Source organism: Pinus tabuliformis, chromosome 6 (assembly GCF_031772625.1).
Source record: "Pinus tabuliformis cultivar Carrire ecotype Pingquan chromosome 6, CPIR1, whole genome shotgun sequence".
Taxonomy (NCBI): domain Eukaryota; kingdom Viridiplantae; phylum Streptophyta; class Pinopsida; order Pinales; family Pinaceae; genus Pinus; species Pinus tabuliformis.
In genome coordinates this window covers 1,630,386,510-1,630,404,647 of record NC_142292.1, presented here as the reverse complement: position 1 = coordinate 1,630,404,647, position 18,138 = coordinate 1,630,386,510, and the positions used below count along the sequence as shown (strand labels likewise).

General features: G+C 34.3%; 2 pseudogenes; one reads left to right on the top strand and one right to left on the bottom strand.

Annotated features, from left to right (window-relative positions):
• Nucleotides 1–6,409, bottom strand: part of LOC149265158 (uncharacterized) — a 49,091-nt pseudogene extending 42,682 nt beyond the window's left edge.
• A 5,574-nt stretch (nt 6,410–11,983) lies between these two features.
• On the top strand, nt 11,984–12,820 carry LOC149265157 (putative sugar phosphate/phosphate translocator At2g25520 pseudogene; annotated as a pseudogene).
• The last annotated feature ends 5,318 nt before the right edge of the window (nt 12,821–18,138 follow it).

The window sequence follows — 18,138 nt, the reverse complement described above, 5'->3', positions numbered from 1 at the left end:
TCTTGGTGAACTATGTGCATATAGTTGCCATGCCTTATTTTGGCCTAAAACATATCTTTGAGCTCCCCATCCTTTATTGAAACAAATCCTATAAATAGTTTTTAACAACACATGAATGCAACAAAGAACATAAGAGTACATACTAGGAATAATATATCCATAGGATCCAACCACTTTTTTTTTAATACTTGGAGTAATTGTCAGAGGAGTCCACAAGCTTTGTGAGGCTAAAGTCTGCAAGGTAAGGTTCAAAATGACGTCCCAACGATATATTGTTAGCTTTGACATCACGGTGAATGATTCCTGGGATACAGTGGTGATGTAGATACTCAAGCCCTTGTGTTGCTCCCAAAACAATGTTGTATTTATGTTCCCAATCCAATGATGCTCTCATCTCATGCATTAAACCACTCAAGCTTCCATTAGGCATGTAATCATACATGAGAATCTTAGTTGTGTTGTTGGAACAATAACCAAAAAGTTTCACAATGTTTATGTGCCTGATAGAGCCAATGTCTTCACTTATGCACCAGATGTGTCTCTGATATGTTGCCCTTCCTTCTTTGAAGCTTCCTCACTGCTATGCCATCTCTATTAGGCATTTAGCTATGTAAACAACATATGAACAACCTTTTCCTATGATATTTCTCTCAACTAGACAAATCAACAACTTTTTCTACAGAGAATTTGAGTTTATGGAACAGAGTCATTTGCCATGACCACCCAATTTCTGAATCTTCAAACTCTTGCCGAGGCATTTTCTTGGTTTAAATCAAAATGCATATCCCCAGAAACAACATCATTCCTATAGCACTAAACAAAAGGCCTGTGATTATCTGAACATTAAAAATTTAGGGGACTCATCCTCTAATTGTTCAAAACAATTATCATTCCTTGAAAAAAATATGTGTCTAGCAGATACCCAGATAAATTATTTTATGAAACGTTTAGAGACAATATTTTCTAGCTGACCAAGAATATTGGAATTTCCAACTAGAATTTTATGAGATATATCCAAGGCTGCTAGTTTTGTGAGTCTAGAAAATTTAAAAGGAATGAGCCCTGAGAGATAATTCCAACTGAGATTCATTGCAATGCCCAATCTTTCTATGATTCCAATCTCAAAAGGAATGCCACCAGTCAATTTCTTGCTGCTTAAGTCTAGGTACTCGAACTTAGTGGACAAGGAAATATCCCTTGGTATCTCTTCGGACATATCATTTCCATTCATTGCCAACTTGTCCAGTGAAATGAGATCTCCCAATGTAGAGGTTATGGAACCCAAAAACATATTCATGATAAATCCAATACTTGAGGGTTTTGCAGAAAACCAAGCGTGTTGGGTAGATTACATGTAAGTATCTTGCCATGAATATCCAACATCTGAATTGTAGTGCATCATCCGATATCTAGAGAAAGGGTTCCTGTAAACTGATTATCTGCCATGTCAAGGAAGTCCAGGTCTTCTAGTTTCGCAACCTCTTTTGGAATTTCCCCATTGAGCTTATTGTTAATCAAAGCTTTGTGATTGCCTATATTAGGAGAAATAGAGCCAGTGAGATCATTTTACAGAAGAAGCAACTTTGTGAGGTTTTTTAAATGGAATGTGCTTGTAGGAATGCTTCTAGTTAGCCTATTGTGAGTAAGATGTAAAAACTAAAGTTCTTTGCAGTTGCCTATACTAGGAGGAATTATTCCTTCCAACATATTTTGCCAAGCAAACAATAGTACCAGATTCTTAAGTTATCCTATTATGTCAGGTGTTTCTCCAGATATCTTGTTGCTATCAAGTTGGTGTTATGAAACCAGCTCACAAAAAGATAGAAAATATAGATGAACACCTTAGAAATAAGCCTCTTTGAGGGGGAAACCTCCTTTACATTACACAAATGAAAAATTCTTGGTTGATACAAATGAAAAGACCTCCTTTCTATATATAAGAGTCTAAGGGGTCATAATATAATCAGAGCTGACATAACAATAATAATGTAAGGGCACAATAATAACAATAGTGGGCTTCTATGGGGCACAATAGTAACAATATGGGCACTACATGGGTACATCAATATATTAAGGGGGTTGTACTAATAACAATAAGGGGTTACCCTAGTAGTATAGGGGCCTAACATGCCCCTCTCCTTCAAAAAGTGTTGTCATAAATGCTTGAGTAGTTCTTGATGCTTCTGTATAAAATTCTTGTCCTCCCATGTGGAACCTTCAGCGGGTAAGTTCTTCCACTTGATGAGATACTCTGAAATTGATTGATTTCGTAGCTGTCAGGTTCTTATTTATATGACTTCTCCAGGTTCCAATATGATTCTTCCTTCCTCTTCAAGTTCTGGCAATATTGTTTGAATTGGAATCTTCTGCAACTTTTGAATGAGTGGCCACACTTCTTTGTCCTTCTTCCATTCATCCCTTGCTTTGTTTATCCAATCTGGTTGGATAATAGAAATATCACAAAACAATGCTTCGACATCCTCATTCTTTCTTGAGAGTGCATCTGCAACAAAAATTTTCTTCTCTTTTCTATAGATAATGTCAAAGTCATAACCTAACATATTTGTGACCCATTTTTTTATGTTCTTCTAAAGATAATAATTTTTTATAAAATGCCTTTAAGACTATCATTATCCATTTTTACCTTGAAGTGTCTTCCCATTGGGTAAAGTCACCATTTCTTAAGTGCATGTAGTATTGCCAACATTTCCTTCTCATAAATAGCTTGCTTGAGATGTAACTGTAAAAATACGCAATCACCTACATCAAAAAAATTTTCACTGCGATGTTGATCTATCTGTTTTTCATTCAATTCTACACCAAAGTGGTGTTATCCTTTAAAAGTTGGAGAACTTGTTGTTGATGCTGGATTTGATCTTTCATCGCTTGAACCTTTTTCTACTTGATATTTCCTTCTATCTTGAGAGTTTGAGGAGTGGTAATTTCTTCCAATGCTTTACAAGATATGGTCGGATTCATTTCTTGATGCTCGATGTGATCTTTCACTTCTTGAACATTTTTCTTCTTGATATGTACTTCTATATTGATAGTTTGAGGAGTAGTAATTTTGGCAAATGCATTACAAGATACGGTTGGATTCATTTCTTCTTTCTCGATGTGATCTTTCACTTCTTGAACCTTTTTCTTCTTCATACGTCCTTCTATCATGAGATTTTGTGTGGTAATTCTTTCCAATGCTTTACAAGATATGGTAGGATTCAATTCTTCTTTCTTTGGGGTTGGGTCCTGGCGTATATCCTCTGCTTTTGATGTTTCTTGATCCTTTTCTTCCTCCTCTTCATACTCTATGTAAAATAATTTCTTCTCAGCACAGTTATGACCTTTAGTGCATTTTCTATCACAATTGTAACAAAACCCTTTTTCTCTTTTTTCTTCCAATTGTTGTGGTGTATGCCTTGTAGGTTTTGGAAGGCTAGGAGAAGAAACACTTCCATAATTATAGTCATGAGTGGTAGGATTCCATGTTTTCATAATTTCGCTTTTAATTTTTCTTGCCAACTTGAATGCCTCCTCCAATGAATCAGGTTCCCAAAAACGAACCTCATGTTGAACGTTATCCTTTAAAGTCCCTATGAAGACATCAATCCTTTGCTTCTCTGGAATATAATTTACCCTTCTATTCAATTTTTTAAAGTCTTCAATGTGCTCTTCCATTGAACCCTTTTTTTTGAGATTTATCAATTGGCTAAAGAAGGAGATTCTCTTTGTATCCTCATAATGTGCTATCATTTTCTTCGTGAAAATTGATCACGTGACAAGTGGTTTATGAGAACAAAGCCCCTTATACCATAAAAATTGATTTAGTTCTAAATAATTAGATGAAACACATACCTTTTGTAACAATGGTACACCATGTAGATCAAAATATTTCTCCATCTGTAGTATCCAATTTACCGGATCCTTGCCATCAAACTTCCTCATCTCACTTTTTCTTGATTTTGGGAGCTCGATTTTGAAACTACTGTAACTCTGTAATTTTGGATCTTCTAGTTCTGAAATAGCAACCTACAGTAGCCCTTTATGTCCTCATTCCAATGCCACTAGTTTGTTCCAAATTGGATTCTCCAAGGAAGAGTTATGCCAAATCTCCCATAGTGACATTATTATAGACTAGTTCATTAGAGCGGACTTGTACAACGTGACACATGTCACTGTTTTGACATTTGGATCTAAAAAATATACACAAGAAACTACAGTCCGTCCTCTTTCCATAACTTCTGACGAAATTTCAATCTGATTCTCAGAGAGAACGTTATAACGATTTTCCCCAGGTCACCTGTTTGGAATGTAATTCGGGGGTCTGTAAAAACCCTAAATTCCTCAGACTATATCTCCGAAAATATAGCAAGAAAGGATCTTAAATTTCGAGCCCAGGTTTAGACCGTTTTTGTCTCAAATGGGTTTTTTCTTAGCTTATGAAACTTCGTAGCGAAATAGTTGTAGTGACAATCCCACGATGATCTGTTTGGAGAAGCGAAACCCTAGAATCCACAACTCTGATACCAAATGTTATGAAACTAGCTAACAAAAAGATAGAAAAGATAGATGAACACCTTAGAATTCAGCCACTTCGAGGGGGAAACCTACTTTACATTACACAAATGAACAATTCTTTGATGATACAAATGAAAATACCTCCTTTCTATATATAGGAGTCTAAGGGGTCATAATATAATCAGAGCTGACATAACAATAATAATGTGAGGGCACAATAATAACAATAGTGGGCTTGTATGGGGCACAATAGTAACAATATGGGGACTACATGGGTACAACAATATAATAAGGGGGTTGTACTAATAACAATGAGGGGTTACACTAGAAGTATAGGGGCCTAACAGTTGGAGTTGAGAAGACTAGTGCAATTAACAAGGGAAGAAGGTATTGAACTAGAAATATTGATAACATTGAATTGAAGCTTAGACAAATTATTCAAGTAGCCTATTATTTTAGGAATGATTCCAGACAAGGCATTAGGTGATAGGTCTATCTCCTCCAAGCTTGTGAATTTGCCAAGATTTGATGGTATATTTCCTACCAAATAATTTTTGCATAGAAGAGGCTTTTCAAGCTTCTGCATATTACCAAGCTCCTTGGGTAGAGAACTTGACAGATTATTTGCATAGAGATATAGATATACAATTTTAGAAAATTTTCTCAGCTCAGGTGGGATTGATCATGATAGCAAATTTGTGTAAAGTGCAAGTGATTCCAATTTTCTTTATTATCCAAATGGAGGAATTGTTCCAGAAATCCTCATTTTTGCAATCCCCAAAAACGTAAGATTCTTATAGTTTCCATGTCCAGGAGGCAATTCACCTTCAATGTTTGGATTCCTCCCACCTCCACGAAGAAGTTTCAAGTTCGACAGCGTACCAAGATCTAGTGGTATCATGATACTCAACTGGTTATCAAATATGAGTAGATTGACCAGACTGGAGCAATTGCCAAGATTTAAAGGGATGGTTCCCATTAAGTTTGTTGAAGTTGAGAATAAGGCTCTGGAGATTCTTGAGCTTACCAATATCAGAGGGTATACTTCTTGTTTATCTGTTTCCACTCAGATCTAACAAAAATAATTTTCTGTAATCTGCAATCTCTTTTGGAAGTCTACCAGTCAGATTGGTTGTGGACATTACAAGTGATGATTTAAGAGTTGCTAACTGTGAGGGAATAGTACCTAAAAGATTTATGGAATCCAGAAAGATACTAGTAACCAAGTCATGGGAAGAACATGTGATGCCACTCCATTTGTAGGGATTTTGGTCATGAGGATTCTAGTGCCATTCAATCTCTACATCCATGAAAAAATTACTTGGCCTTATAGATTCAACTCCATTACTGTCTATTCCAAGAGTAGGATTCCATAGAGTATTGCCCTACATAATGATATCCATCGAATAAACTGTGGAAAAAATTGAATAAGACTCTCTCTTGCTATAGATTTCTATATAAACATGGGCTCAAATTCTTCACAGAGAAAACAATGTACAATTGTGTTTGGATGGTATGCAAACCGTGAAACTAGGTGCAACCAAATCTCAATGACATGCTCTTGCATTTGGTTTAGTCATGCCATCAACAATCAGACATATATAATTTCTTTTATTTATCAAAGATAATGGAGCCAGCCAGTGCTGGTAGCAGAGCTGCTTTAGCATCTAATTTCGGTGTAGTCGTGAGACAAAAAACATATAATATTTATCTTGTAAAATGAGAAAGAAAATGTAAATTATTTTATTATCAGTCTAAAGAAGCAAAATGAGGCACCATTGTAGGAGAGAAATAACTTTACTTTGTCTTCCTCAAACCTTACAAAAGATTCTTCTGTAAAGAAATATGTACTGAATCTTGAAGTCCGTATCATCTCAGATATTATCCATTCCATCACTACATATTATAATATATTAGAACTCTTGATATATACCAATTTGTTAATTTAGATGCTTTCAAGTTATCAAGAAAAGAAAAGAGGAAAAATCTCCCATAAAACAATATCAATCATTATTGTGCAAATTTTTGAGATCTGCATAATAGCAATAGTAGATGCCTATCCTCTTAATCAAAGATAAATCTATTAGTTTGTCAAAAGCCGCCTCAAAATATTCCAAAGTATAGAAAATCTTCTGAGAATCCTACCTAGGAATTTCAATGACTATCTTTCGGTTTCGTGCATCAATTCAGATCTATTCATAGGGTTCTATAATAGAGATTTATTTGAGGGTGGTATTTAATTAGTTTATGTTTTAGATTTTTTTTTCAAAATTTTAGGATACAATTAGTTTAAACACCACATTTGGGAAGTAAACATGTCAAAACAATATTATATACCGGAAGGGACTCCCGACTTCTTGATCCCTTGTTTGTTTGATGAAGCGTTAGCAATAATTTCGATAAGCATTTTCTTTATCATAGTGTACCATTTTTTACAATGATTTTTTATTATTACGCCAATAGGTGCTTTGTAATGGAGTATAGGGTTGATGTTGTAGTTCCCTTAATGTGAAGTGTTATACCAAAGAATAATAATTCATGCATGCAATATAGTCCTTGTCATATGAATTTAGAATAATAATAATAATAATAATAATAATAATAATAATAATTTGTTGATTCGACTAGAGAATTATTAGACCAATTTTCTTACACAATTAACAACTTTAATATTAGCATTAAAATTTTTCATCATGGAGGAGTAATAAGAAAATTATAATAGAAATGTCAAGATATCATGTGGCAAGTGACACAAAACCAAGGCCCTAGTCCAAGGAAACACCCATAAGGGGAACCCAACAAATCCTTCCTTATATGAGAGAGAGAGTTCATACTACATCAATAAATGAGAAACAACATTCATTAAAGAAAATTTAAGGTATAAAATTGGTTTCCTAAGGAATATTATAAAATAATAGTAGAAATATTAAAATAATATTAGATTACATCATCAAATTTTAGAGGAAAAAGAGGAAAAACTATTTTTTCAACTTGTATTTTCAACTTATCTCCCTATTGTTTTACTCAAATTTTGAACATGATCACTTGTTAGATGTAGAATTGAATTCGTCATCGAAGGAGTACCCATGTCACATACTTTCAATGGACCTTTCTATACGAAAATTGAAAAATATATGAAAAAAAGAGATTAAAATCACATTTTTCATGTATTTCTCTTTTTCATATAGTAGGATCCATCGAAAGTGTGCAACATGGGTACTCATTGGAAGGGGAACTAAATTTTACATCCAATGAATTTTTTTAGTTTTTAATCTTTTTCCTTTTCAACTCTAATAATGGTGAATCATTTCCCATTGTTAAAATCATCATCTTGAATACTTTTGGTTCTTATAAATTTGATTTTGGTTGTACATTTTTGTTTTAAGGCCCATTTTATACCTCAAAATTTCACTAATGAAGATAATAACTAGACCAGTAACAAAGAATAATAAAAAACCTTTCAATCCTTACTTTTGAAATTCAACCCTCTATTCTTCATCCTCCTTTGCTGGATGAGACATCCAGAAGATAAGTTCTATGATCCAAATGACGAGGGATGGATCCTTTATATAGAGTCTTGACGGTGGTTGAATGGGTGCCTTATTAGATCCAGCCAACTTGAAATATTATGAGGTTGAATTTAAAAATATTTTAGAGGGAAATAAAATTTCAATTTCATAATTTTATCACATGATGAAAATATCGACTAATGTATGTAATATTTTAAAACTCCCTCTTAGCTATTATTTCATCATAAGGAAAGAAAATAGTATCACTATCCAATTTCAATGCTCCCTCTCAGCGAGGGAAGTATTCTTTTGGTTGATCAATAAATCCCATCTCAACTAAAGAATGATGTCTCTATTCACAACCGATGACGAGGGAGATTGAATTACCAAAACCAAGTCCATATAGTCATATTTTCCCTTCGCAAAGATCACACAAGTCCATGGGGTCATATTTTCCCTTGGCAAAGATGTCACACATCCTATTGGTCTCTAGGTCGAGCTTGACGACCTAAAACAATATATCATAGATATGTAATTTTTTTTATAAATATTTAAAACTAATATCAAGTCAATCTTATCAATTATTTATAAACCCCTTTAAAAGATAAAAGTACATTTAAAATAAAACAAAATAAATAATATAAAAGATAAAACATATAGATGTTGAGAAGTCGATATTACAATTTTTTTACTGATTAAAATGCAGTTTTGTTACAATACGATTCCCATAATAAATGTGTTTGTTGCGTATAAATTTCAACCCAGAGGAAACCTTCCCAGAGAAAAACCTTGTAGAGCACTAGTAGCTAAGTTCTAGGGAGACTTGCATCTAGGGTTAGGGACTATATTTTTCAAGTGTCACATGAGACATCTACAATGAACGATGTTGCGAGAAACATTTTGAGGATTAGCATGGCATTAGAGGACCGACAAGAAGAAAATCAATCTACAATGATTAACGTTGAAGGTATTATTAAAAACCAACCTATGTCTGTTTTAATATACCATGGGACTAGGTTAAGCTATATTAGCCCTCAAATTGTGGAAAGGTGTAAGTTAAAATCATAAAAATTTCAAAGTCCTTGGCTGGTACAACTAGCCACTAGTACCAAAAGGAAAGTGAACCATGTGTCCATTTTTTAAAACAATGTATAGTGCATCTAAATGGATATTCTACAGAAGCGAAATTAAGCATCATTCCCTTAGCGTCGTATGACCTATTAATTGGTATGACTTGGTTGGAACAACAAAAATTTGTTAAAAATTGTTCAGGGAATACCATAACTTGCATTAACTCAGAGGGGAAATCATTCTTAATAAAATGGAAACCAAAAAAATTCTTTGGTAGGCGAGTAACAATGTTACAGTTGAAAATAACAAGAAGTAAAGGATTTCAAGTTTATATGGTTCATGTGGAAAAATATGAACAATAAGCATAAACTGAAAGGATTTGGAACTCATTTGTTTTATTCACACATTAAACACTTATCAAACATGAAATCCAAACTCAAGGAGAGAAGAAAGTTTACTCCAAAATAATTATGAGTGGAATAATAGAAAGATTTTTTGTGGACATACATATTCTAGGATCTCATAGTTTCCAATTAATTAGTGTTTTTAAATGATTTATATAAGTATGTGGAAGTTAAAGTATTAGTTATTGCAAATATAAAACCAATCTCATTAACTACTTATGTAAATCGTTCTACCAGACAAAAACACATTTTAAGTAAATAAAAAGAAAAAATAAAACATATTGAAGTTCACAACTCGATATTATCAATTTTTTTATTGATTAAAATGCAGTTTTGTTAGAATGCAATTCCCTTAATAAACTAGTTTGTTGCCTGTAAATTTCATCATGGAGGAAACATTCTCATGGAAAAAATAAGGGAGCACTCACACCTAAATTCCAGGGAGACTTGCATTCAGGTTCAGAGACTTATTTTATCCATGATTCAGTGAACAGTTGGGTTTGGAAACTCATCTTATTAGTCCCTGCCATCTGGAAATGGCATGGGACTATAGTGATCGATTTCGATGGCTTAACATTAGTTCGTGTTAATATTTAGTAAGTTTTTACGTGTCAATGTGCTATGTCATCTGCAGACCATATTATAATTTTTTTCATGGTCTTATTTAGCCTCTTCCCGAGGCAGAGGGGTGATAATATTATATTATTTCGGGTTTGTGTTTTTCATATTTCGAAATTGTTTCAAACTCTAGACTAATGCTAGCATTAGTCTAGCAATATTAAATGCTAGCCCAGTTTGGAAATGCTAGGGAAGATAAAGTTTCCATAAGCCATTTCTTAGTCGTTGAAGTTGCCATGTGTTTTCGTGATGTCGCTGAATTTGCCACATGTTAATGTGGTGTCGTCTACGGAACAGGAGATATCTTCGCATTATCCAGGGTACTTTCCTACAGAGCCTTCCTTCTTAACCAGTAACCTAGGTTCCAAGGTAGAAGAGAGCTGTGAAGCAACACAATAGGGAGAGCTAAGAAGCAACACAATAAAATGTGTCAACAATTGCTACAAACTGAAAACTACAAACAACTTAGCCTACCTTGCTATCACTTATAATCTGGACCTATGATTTTGGAAGGAAACTTAGGAAACTCACCCACCATTTTCAAGTTGCTAGAGGACGAAAGGGCCTTTATGATGGGACAATAGCTCTTTGATATGAATCTTCGAATATCTTCTTCTTTCCAACTTGTCGACAGCTTGGTCTCCATCCTATCTCGACTCTGCTTAGCATTAACACATCCCTGGTCTTCTTCATGATTAAACTGGGCTCTTAGTCGGAAGTTGCTTGGACTTAACACATCTTTGGTCTTCTTTATGACTGTACTGCGACCCAAAGTCTTGGGCTCTGAATCGGAAGTTGCAATAGAGAACTTGGTCGGTGGTGTGGAATTAGGTTTTCCATGAGATCTTTCATCATCCTCCAAGGAAGGAAGCCCAAATCTGTTACATCGTTGTCTAAGGAAGGAAGCCCAGAATCTGTTAGTCGTCCGAGGAAGGAAGCCCAGAATATGTTAGCCATCCGAGGAAGGAAGCCCAAAATATGTTAGCTGTTCGAGGAAGGAGGCCCATAATATGTTACATCATCGTTCAAGGAAGGAAGCCTAGAATTTGTTAGCCTTTTTGAGACCTGTCAACCCTAAATGGAGCGTCTCCACTTTCAAATTTGCTCTCATGACTACATGTACCACGAAGCTCAAATGATCAACAATTTTGAAAGCTTGAGGCCAAATTCCACTTGTATTCATAGCTGGAATGGTGCCAAGAAAGGTAGGGGTGTCTTCTTCCTCCTTAAAGTCCCCACAGTGATCCTCTGTAGCTAACCAGAATGAATCTTCTGCGACACTAAAGAAAATTTCTGCCTTATTAAGATTTGTCAACCTAGCAGAAAGAAATTTGTTTCCTTATTGAGATCTTTCAGCCCTAAATGGAGCATCTCCACCATCAAATCTTCTCTGCTAACTACATGTACGACTCCAGGAAGCTCAAATGATCAACAATTTTGAAATCTTGAGGCCAAATTCCACTTGTAGTTGTAGCTGGAATGGCGCCCAGAAAATTAGGCGCGTCTTCTTCCTCCTTAAAACCCCCACGGTGATCCTCTGTAACTAACAATAATGAATCTTCTGCCACGAGAAAGAAAAGGAAAGAAACTGCAGTGAAATACTGTGTTTGGCTGCTGAGTTTCTCTAAAGGCACTAGTTCTTTAGTTATACCTCTGGTGGTGAGCTCGGTTAGATTTCCTAGTCCATCCACTGAAAAGCTATGTGTTTGTGTTTGGAAATTGAGTTTCTTCAAGGAAATCGTTCTCTGGTTACACCTCTCAGTGAGGCAGGAGGCACGTGTAGCGCATGCAAATGCAAATTTTATAAATTACAGCTACCACATAGCATATTAATCATCCTACACAAAATGCTATGTGGGACCTACCATGAAGGCCATGTATCTCATTGTTCCATTTATTAAAACTCTGTCATCCTTAAACTCGGCCCTTTTCATTCCTCAGCCTCATGCCCTCCTTAACCTCGGTCTTGTTCATTCCTACCTTGGCCTTGTTCTTATACAGATGCTTAAGGCCCTCATGCCTGTTGCAGTGTATTCCATTGGAGTTTTGTTGGGAAAGGAGTGTTTCAGTTCAAAGACTATGGGCAACATGGTTGGAATCTCTTTAGGGGTTGCCATTGCTGCATATGGGGAAGCCCAGTTCAATTCCAGGGGTGTCATGTTGCAATTGGGTGCTGTGGTTTTTGAGGCAACACGGTTAGTCTTGATTCAAATACTTCTGACCGCTAAGGGGATTAGTCTGAATCCAATAACATCATTGTACTATGTTGCCCCTTGCTGTTTTGTATTCCTGTCAATCCCTTGGGCAATAATTGAGTTCCTGGTTCTAGCAGCCTCTTCTTCATTTTATCTGGATGTGAGGCTTTTTAGTGCCAACTGTGCATGTGCATTTCTGCTGAACTTGGCAGTTTTTCTTTTGGTTGGTAAGACATCGGCCCTTACAATGAACGTTGCAGGTGTTGTCAAGGACTGGCTCCTGATTGCCTTATCATGGTCTGTTATAAAGGACAGAGTGACTGGTATTAATCTGTTAGGGTATGGCTTGGCTTTCTTGGGGGTTTGCTTCTACAATCATTTGAAATTGCAGTCACTTAAGGTAAAGGAGGCTCGAAAGAAGGTCTTAGATGGAGATGAAGATCTGAGTAGGTTACTTGGGCAAAACCTAGATATCGAAGGCAAGAACAAGAATTATGCCAATGTCTAGATTACGCAGGAAAGGCTGTTGATCTTGTTCTCACAGATATCATGTCATGTACCAATGTGATATAGTTTGATTTGCCTTTTATCTTACGAAAGGGGTTGAGGGATGCACCACAAAGAGTGAACTTCCTTCAGCTTAGGCGTATCTATTCCATCAAACTTGCCTGATATTCCACCCACCCTCATCCCTTTGAAATTCATGCAGCACATGTAGTGCAGACCATAACAAAAATGAAACCTTGGTGGATAACAATTTCGGCAGTGGATCAATGTTCTGTTGACTGTCGAGTTTATTCTTTGTGGCAACGAACCCTTTACCATAGGATGAATAAAGAAAAAGCTTCATTGTTTGTTGATCATTCTATCCATTGTTTCCTAATCCTATTTTAATTATCTTATTAGTCAAAAGGTAGAGATTTTAAACTTTGTAGCACGACAATTGCAATCACATTATTTTGGATTGATGATTTTAGATGTGGGAGCCTCTTAATCTTGTGGAGAATTGTATTCTTTGGATGAAGGTTAGTCAGGAGCTTTGTGTCTAGTTTTAGACATTCTGATGAATGTATTTGGTTCTCATAAAAATAAAATAAAATAATGGCCTCATAAATTCCTTCAAATTGAACAGTTCAAAAGAATTGTGTAGGCGCATGTTGCTTTGGTATGCTGAAAGTTTGGATCTGAAGGTATCATTTGGTTTTTCATTTCATTTCAAAAACTAAGCATTTATGATATAGAAGGTAAACACAGTTATAGTAAAAACTTCCGAACTACACCAATTGGACTGTAACTTCGATAGCCTTATTTGCACCCAATCCAGAATTAACTACTCACAGGACCTGAATGTGCACTGTTGTTTAAAACTTTTCCAGAGCTCATTCTGGAATTCATCGATAACTTCACTTCAGTGAGTTAGCAAAAGGTGTAGCCTATGAAGCATTTTTTAATCATTGTCTACCAGGTTAATGATATTACTTATAATGCCATGAGCTGTCATTTGTAGCATTAACCATTGTTATCATTCTAGACCAAAAGACTGAAATTCATGCTGGTAGTTGGCACTAGTTTGATGTCATTCAATATGTTATTGTTGGTGTTTACTTGAGAATGACTCCATCATCATGTAGCATGCTTGAGCTTCTAGTTTTTAATGACTTTCTTGAGTTAATTTGTTCCTAGCCTATTTTCACGATCTATAAGTGTCCTTTATCTATTCTGATTAGCTTGACTAAGCAGTGACAATGGAAAACTAAAGCTATATTTTATAACCTCCCTACAGTGAGTTAGCAAAAGCCGTAGCTTCTGAAGCATTCCTTAATTACTGTCTACCAGATAGATGATGTTACTTTTGATGCCATCAACTGTCATTTGTAACAGTAACCATTGTTATCATTTTAGGCTAAAAGACTGAAAATTTATGCTGGTAGTTGGGAGTAGTTTGATTTCATTCAATATTTCCCTGTTGGTGTTTCATGCTGGTAGTTGGGAGTTAATTTGTTTTCAACCTATTTTCAGGGCCCAGAAGTGTACTCTAGAGTCTATCTATTCTGAGTAGCTTGACTAAGCAGTGAAAAGAGAACAAAAACTGTGTCAATTTTAGGTCAATGGGAGACACTTGAAAGTTTGTTCAATGAAGCACTGGCAATAAAAAAAGGTGTAATTGCTATTATTCTGTCACTTTCCAGTCCTTTGTATCAATGGGCTTGAAATTGACAATTCTATTCTTAACAATTATGAACTGTGCAAAATTGCAAATGGATAAAAATATTCCTTAATCCAATGTGGAGTGCCTCATTTTGAGAATTTGCTGCTTGATATTTCTCAAATCTACATGCAGTATTCAGAGAAGATTTAATCACGCTCCAGTCTTAATGGTAGAAAGCCCTCTGCAAGCCAAGAAATAAAAATAATTAATTTCTATTCTAACTTCTAAGCCTTAAAGTTATTTTCATTAAGAACAAGAAATCTCAGTGGAAGATGAATTTGAGAGAACCGACAGATATCTGCAGCAACTTCATATTTGTAGTACTCAATTTTAGTAAGGAATTTATCTTGTAGACTTATTTCAACTTATCTATTCATTTACAGTCTTACTGTATTCAGCTGCAATATTGGATTCATTGCAGTAAGAAATTCCTAAGGGCTAATATTCAGTTATCTCTCTCTATGCGATCAGTTCTTGCCCCATAGGCTACAGACACAAGACATTTAGCTACTTCAAAGATAATCTGCTTGCATTTTAAGATCCCTTTCAATCATCATTTTGTAAGAAATATGATGTTCTATTTAATATTGAGCAATCGGTTATATTGAATTTCCTATTTTAATCTAATTTGAGATCCATTTAGATTGTAATATGATAATCTTACATTGTTTGTTAAAGTTGAATGGTTTTTAGCTATTGTTCTTTTTGTAGTTTTCCATATATTCATTTGAAAATTGCTCTCTATTTCCGATTTTTCTCACAACTGCTACATCATGGCTCAAGAAGCCACATGTGTTGCATCTTTCTCTTTGAAAGTACAATGTCGTGTTGTTGAATTAATTTTCTCAATTTTGAGCCGTGATTCGATACCTTTGTCAACCATCAATGTGAAGTTCCCAAAACACATGCTCTGCCTCCTTAGTCATGGATTTCCTGCCGAGAAGTGTTTCACAGTCACATGGAAATGTAGTTTGAAAAAAAGACAGGTGGATTATGTTGTTTCTTGTTATAGCTTGTCCCTTCTTTTGCTTCATTTTGCTTCTATTTCTTGCTAACATATTCTGGGATTCCTTCCTTGGATGATGATGTAACAGATTTGGGCTTCCTTCCTCGAATGACAATGCAAGACTTTGGGATAGCATACATTCTTAAAAACCCTCCCTTGGTGATTTAAAACATACCTGTCATCCTGGGTATCTTCTTCAGGCTTTGAACTTTGAGCATCTAAGCCTATTGTTTCCTCCTTTGGAAGGAGAACATGTTATCCCTCCTTTCCCCTTTGGAAGCAGAATTGTCATTCCTGTTGAATGTAAGTTCGATTTCTGTTGTCACTAAGACCTTACAATTTAGGTTAACAGAGTATCCATACAAGTGACATTATCAAAACTTCAATTCGCTTAGCCATTCAATGGGTTTTGGAAATTTCCACTTTCAGTCAAGTTTCAGGGCAAGCTTATATTGATTACCCATTTCAGGATTGAGTTGGAGACACATAGAAAGTCTCAGGGGTCTTAACTAAGTCTCACAACACTGCTCGGAACTTATTGTGTAATGGTGGTCCAAACCAAGCCAGCAACATCATGGGAAAAATATGATTCCCAAAAAACTGTTGATAGGGTAGAATATTGCACCTTCTTCTTGACAAATATAATATTCAGTAGAGTTGGAGTTATCCATTCGTGTAGGTTGCTTGGCAGATATTTCACATGTATCTGATTTCTAGTGATTTTACATGGTAAGTGAAATTAGTTGTTGACTTGTCTCTTCTAGCAAGTGAGACATGCACTGAAAAGTACCCATGAAGCACTTTGCAAATGAAATCTTCAAAGGTTGTTTGTGTGTTGGGGGAGAAGATTTTTATAGCCATGACAATCTCAAAAATGCCTATGCACAATCACTATGGCTGAAGACGAATTGCAGGATCAACTTGAATGAACCAGTATCTTCCTCTTCTCATCTGCACTAAAGGCATGAATGTGGGTTTTTTATCAGCCTTATCTCCTGGCGAGCTTGAAGTTATTGTATCTGGATGCCTGTTTTAATGGTCCTGGAATTGGTTGTCTATATCATGTACAAGCCTCTTAGCGTGTTTGAAAAAATGACTTTTTTGGCTGTCAATATCTGTACAAGTCTCTCAGGATGTTTGAAACTTTTTGCATTGGCAGGGACTTGCTGCTTTGTAGCCCTCCTTATTTTATCAATGATTCAATCAATAGTTAGGTTTGGAAACTTGTTTGTTTTGTTCACACTTTGAATACTTACAAACATGAAATGCAGACTTAGGAGAGAAGAAAGTTTAATAATTATGAGGGGAACAATAATTAATTAGTTTCTAATACACTAATAATACATTAATATATTAGTGTTTCTAATTAATTAGTGTTTTTAAAAGGTGTCTATAAGTATTTAGAAGTTATAGCGTTAGTAATTGCAATCAAGAGTGGAAATATAAAATTATAAATAATTAAATTTAAAATTTAGCTTATTATTACATTAAAAATAATAATAATAATATTACATTTATATTATTCATTATCTATAAATATAAATTTTGTAGAAGATAAAAACACATTTTAAACAAAAACAAAACAAAGTATAGAGATTCATATTTCAATATTACAATTATTTTGTTGATTAAAATTCAGTTTTCAATATATAAATAGAATGTACATTAATACATTTGAATTCTATAGATTAACAACTCAAATTTATAATTCTAGGAATCTATAAATGCATTTAAAATAAAATTAATTTGAAAATATGTTATGAAAAAGCTAAAAAATAAAAAATTTAGAAATAAAAGAAAGAAAATTAATTTTTTAAATAATAGTTTAATAATTACTTTGATAAGTGTGTTTATTTTGAAATAGGGCTTCTAGAATTTTAATTTAATTATCAACTATTGTAAATGTATAAATTAAATGGCTAATTATAATGCTAGTGTTTCTAATTAATTAGTGTTTTTAAAGGGCGTGTATAAGTATTTACAAGTTATAGTGTTAGTAATTGCAATTGAGGGTGTGAATATAAAACTAATCTCATTCATATATATAATTATAAATTTTATTTATTATTATATGTAAAATAATAGTATGGCATCTATATTATCCTTTATTTATAAACCCTTTGAAGAGATAGAAATACATTTTAAATAAGTGTTACACAGGGCATAGTAGTCTTTACTACTAAATTTAGAAATTATGTTTTGTGAAAAAATAGATAAACACTTATAACTTACATTGTTTAATGCTATATTAATCAACAAATCTAATCCTATAGTCGTACCTTAACAAGAACTATGAAATTGAGATGTGGAGTGAATAATTTAATTGATAAATAAACTAGTTTGTGGAAATCCTTTGATTGCTCAAATAGTGAATCAAAACTCTACATAAAAAAATTATGTTCATATTAAAACAATAATTTTTATCAATAAACAATATTGATTTTGATTACAAAATTGAATGTTGTTTTATATAAAATAACATATATATTATACAATATATTTTGAGCAAATATTAATGAATTAAAATAAAAATCTTTCTCCTTTGGGTTTGGGAGCACTAACGATGGAGTTATATATATATATATATATATATATATATATATATATATGA